Genomic DNA, 5,070 nt, shown 5'->3' on the forward strand with positions numbered 1-5,070 from the left:
CTGGGAATCCAACCAAGTAGAAAGCAGGAATTTCAGCAACAGAGATGTTGAGAATAGACATGCCAGCGTGGCATGTGTAGGAATCAAGATGAGCAACTCCAAAGATGTGTGTTTTGGTGCTGAGCATAGAATAGCATAAATGCCTGACTTTGTTGTATTGAAACTTTTAAGGTGCTGTCAAACCAAGAGATATGGGAATTATTCTTAGATATTTATACAACATGGAGGAAAATCAATGAGAAATAACCATCCTAGTACATATTAGTATCTGAGTAGCTATTAAAAATGATCACGGTTCACATAACAGAACAAACTGAATTTTTTTTCATAAAATGCATTATTTCTATTTTTCATATCTGCTTTACATCATGACTTTATGAGACAGATCCTTAAGTGATTGTATGCTTCCTGTTGTCTACTTAACTATATGAAGCTTTATAATCTTCCTATAGACATGTTCCAGTTGATACATTCTGTGCCTATATTCCTTTGCTGTTGCTGTTATTTTTTGGTAGTACCCTGGTTTAGCATAGTTGTTTTACCATCGATATTATGCACATCGCTATGCAGTATTTAGGTGGAGGTGTACAATTCGGTTAACTTTTTATGTTGAACTTTTTTTGTGAACAGTCTTGTGTTCAATTTTTTGATGATGTCAATCATTATCATATTTAATACTTTCTTTTGGAATATCTATTTAGTTCATTTTTCTTAGACATTTCAATGTAATGCCTTGTTAGTTTGCTTTGTGTGTGTGTATGTGTGTATGCACAATATATATTTATATATAGAATACAATACTTGTTTTTATTAAAGGAGTATATATTTGTGCATATCAACTGCATAAAGCAATTATTTTCATTCTAACATTACAATGCACATCTGTAATTTAATATCCCATAAATTTATTTTGAATTTTTGTTGCATTTTAAAATTTGTTAAAGTATGTTTTAGCATTATAATATAGGTAACAACATATCTGCCTTCTCTGTCATCCCTCTACATCCTCATATGTACCCCTCCCTGCTATCTTTCAAAGTATTTACTTCTTTTTCTCATTAATTGCTGTTACATATACATGGGTGTACATACATTTTGTTAATTTGTCATATTTAACAATTGTTTAAAAGTACATGTTTGGTTTCTAATTTATCTAAATAATTAAGCACTTTTGCAATTACTCTTCTAAAATGAATTATTTTAAATTACCATGAATTTCTGTTTACATTTAATATTCACTTTAATATTTTCTCTTCAATTTATTGGGAAGCTTTCATGCTTTTTCTAACTTATTTTTTAGTTGTTAAATTAATAGTTATATATTATATATATATATTTGTGGTACAATGTGCTATGTTTTTGTACATATACATGAGAAACTATTGTTTCCTCAACTAAATTACATAAAGGCAAAACTCAGTCATTGTAACGAATGGTATGTGTCTACCTTAATCAAGAATCCATATCCATTAAGTTTCTTAGTTCTTAATAAAATGTCTCTTGTGACTAGTAAATTCTAGCTTCCAAGATAAACTGATGATAGTGACCTGAAAGAATGGAGAACTGAAGCTGATGTAGTGTAATAGATGTTTTCTCCTTACTTGGTCCATATGACTAAGGAGACTTAGTAGACATTGTGATTTGTTATTGCTGTTTTGATTTGTTTGCTTTCTGATCATAGAGCCATCCAAGGTTGATTAATGTAATTTTGTTGAGGTAAAAGGAATATTAAGAGGGATGTAGTGCTTTTGCCAAGTTCATCAACTCCTTCATCTTGTTTTACCACTGACTCCTCCTGTCTTTCCAGCAGAAAAAGAGATCTTCTTCCTTTTCAGTACCTTTCAGCTGTTCTCTCGAAAACTGTACTTTCACAGTTAAAAGCTAGCCTCCTTAGATGTTCATATTCTTTGGGGCATGCACTTACTGACTTGTAAGGTTTTAATTTTTTAACCTTTAATTCTTTTAATACTGTTTAAGGTTTGGGTTTAAATTCCTCTACACCAAATCAAACTAGTACCTTTAATATGATAAAAGTGCTCAGTACTCTCTTAATACAATAAAACTACATGTTTAACAATCAGTCTAGAAAAATTGAGTAAGAGTATTTTTACTCATTTTATCAATGTCTACTTATACTAAATGACAAAAACCCATGCTTAACACAATAAAAAGTTCTGAATTTCATTAGAATATATTTTATGATTTCAGAAAGTCTATTTTACTTTGTTAAAAAAGGTAAAATTTTTGATAATTTAGAGGAAGCTAGAATGCTGCATAGGTTTTCTAGCTCTATCTTAGTTCAGAAGAGCTTTCAGAATTAACTCTAGTTGTGGAACTGCAAGGAAAACAGCTATAGCAAGAGACAGAGAAGGCTTCCAGAGAGTAGAGTTAGCCTGAAGTTCAGTATTAAATTGAAATTAAACATGACATCATTTATTGTATTCTTTATACCAATAGTATAATGATTCTTCATGAGGTCAATTATACATTACAAAGAACCTTTTTAAGTCTTGTGTATCCATATGGTAGCAAGGATTAAATGGTAGAAGTCATAGTTGGATAAGGGTAAGCTGCTCCTCAGAGCTCCTGACTGATGAGGTCAGGTCTACAAAAGGATTATTATGGTTCTCAGGCACTTACCAAATTCCGCACTTAGGTGATCTGAGATAAAGCTATGCCAGCATTGATTGTTAGTCCCCTTCTGAAAGGGTGATCCTAGTTCTTCCTGTCTGAAACCATTTTAGTAGAGCAAAGGCCCTAGGGATGATGTCACCCTGCTCTATACTCAGAGGACCTAAAATGCCCATCAGTCTTTCAAACAGACAAAAGCCTGTTGAAGAATGGTTCACCTCAATTTCCAGTCTGCATGTCATTTGTATGTTTATGATTAAATGTCTGTGAAGTCACCCCAGCCTATAAAAGATAATTTACTTTTTGTCTATGCTTTCAGATCCTTCTTGAGAGATGGACACATTATATATTCCTAGGTAGTTTTGCTTGTGTGACCAAAATTGAGTTAATTCATTTTTGTTCCTGACTAATGAATCTATCTCTATAAAATACTAAATGTTAACTTAGTTTTTTTTTTTTTTAAAAAAACCCTTTTAATCATCAAGGGCCCTTAAATTTATTTTGGAGACTAGTCTATATACACTATTGTCCAATTTTATTTTATATGTTTGTGGGAGTGGTTTTTTAAAAAAATATTTATGTGTGTGCATGTGGCTGTGTACTCCTATTTTTGTGTGTGTGCATGTGTGAGTGTGTGTGCGCATATATTTTCTACTGAGGCCAGAGAGGGAGCTAGCTTCTGTAGCTGTAATAAGTGGTGGGTTTGTGAGTGTCCCACACGGGTGCTGTGAACCGACTCTGGTGCTATGCTAAAGCAGCCGCTGCTCTTACTCACAGAACCGACTTTCTAGTCTACCTTTAAAAATGCTTTTCAACTTGCATTTTCAGTTTGTTGAAGTGTTTTATATATTGAATAAATTAACTATTATTATTATTTAACTAGTAAAAATTTTTTTTTCCTGTGTTACCTTTATAATGATATTCTCATCCAAGATTTGATTCCCTGTGCTTGAACAGTGGAATTAGTGAGTGCAGAAGCTGATTTGGAGTGTTCTTTGAAGTTAACAGTCTATGAGTGTAAGAATGAAATAGAGATACCTGACTATCTGAATTCACTCAGTTACAACAAAGTCACAGTCAATGCTGCAGAGCACTTTGGTGCTAATAAGACCCCCCTCAGCATAGTCTGGAAGTGAAGAAAAGCCCTGGGAATTTTTAATGACCATTAACAAGTCATTGGATTTGTTTCTCTTTCAGAAAATGCATTTGGCCTCAATTTTGATGGTGCAGTGTAGATAGAAGAAGCCCTCATCAACGTTGAGTAAGACCTGTCTCCTATAATCCTCACTGGAGAAGTGACACAAACCTGGCATGCCAGGGTGATACACTGGTTGCTATTCACCACCTAGTGCATGGATCAGTGATAAATTACAGGCAGCTTCTCCCGGATTCACACACAAGGTCCCTGCAGTGAGGGTGACAGGAGGACTCTTAGCACAGCATTCTACACTGCTGTGTGCTTCAGTTGTCCTGACTTTATCCCTACCACCTGAATCTTCTCACAATTTTACACAGCCCTTAAACAGCAATTTGCTTTGGCCATGATACACTTTATAAACTGAGGCTGTGCCTTTGTCCATTTACTGACAATACTGAGTAAGGGCATTAGGGCATAGCAGTTTGCAACAACAATATATCCAGACTCATCCACATTGCCACAGTTAATATCAGCACCTCTAACCTAATCTACGTTTAGAGACATTTAGTTCTTTTCTTCATTTGTTGTCATATTGGACAGATACAATTAAATCTCTACCTCAGAGTTTAAAAGGACTATAACCTCTGGTGGAATATTTACACCCTGTAACCAAAACCTCTAAGACATGATGAAAGGCAAAGTTGGAATGGAGAAGCATGTATTCTCCTCACGGTGACTGGAGGAGAAGCTTAGCAAGGACAGCAGGGGTTCCATCACAGAGTACAATGGAGTTTTATTAAGTTGTACTCTGGAAGATATCATATTGTCCTTTCAGGAAGCATCACTGAAGCAATGATTCTGTTTTATCATCACATCCGATCGCCCTGTCAGACAAGAGGTATCTAGGTCCCAGTTACTAAGCTCTAGGACTCTGGTCATGCTACACAGTTGCCTGTGAGGACTGAAAAGAATGGGAAAAGCAGAGATTTCGGAATGTTCCATAACCAAATCATAATTTAAGATAAAATTCAGAATGAATCTGCGTGTATTCTGTGGTGCTTACTGTGTTGCAGCAGGTGACTTCACTGCAGCCCAGCTCTGAGCCCTCGATGCACATGCTGGGCATTCTGGCCTGTCCTGCAACACCAACAACCCTGCAGGACCTCACTCAGGTTATTGTCCTTTTCTTGTGTAAATGTTTTGACTCTGAAGGAAACAATGATTTATTGATAGAAAATAAAAGTGTTTTTACTTTAAGAATATTTATTTATTATGTATACAATATTCTGTCTGTGTGTATG

Source organism: Microtus ochrogaster, unplaced genomic scaffold, assembly GCF_000317375.1.
Source record: "Microtus ochrogaster isolate Prairie Vole_2 unplaced genomic scaffold, MicOch1.0 UNK41, whole genome shotgun sequence".
Lineage (NCBI taxonomy): Eukaryota > Metazoa > Chordata > Mammalia > Rodentia > Cricetidae > Microtus > Microtus ochrogaster.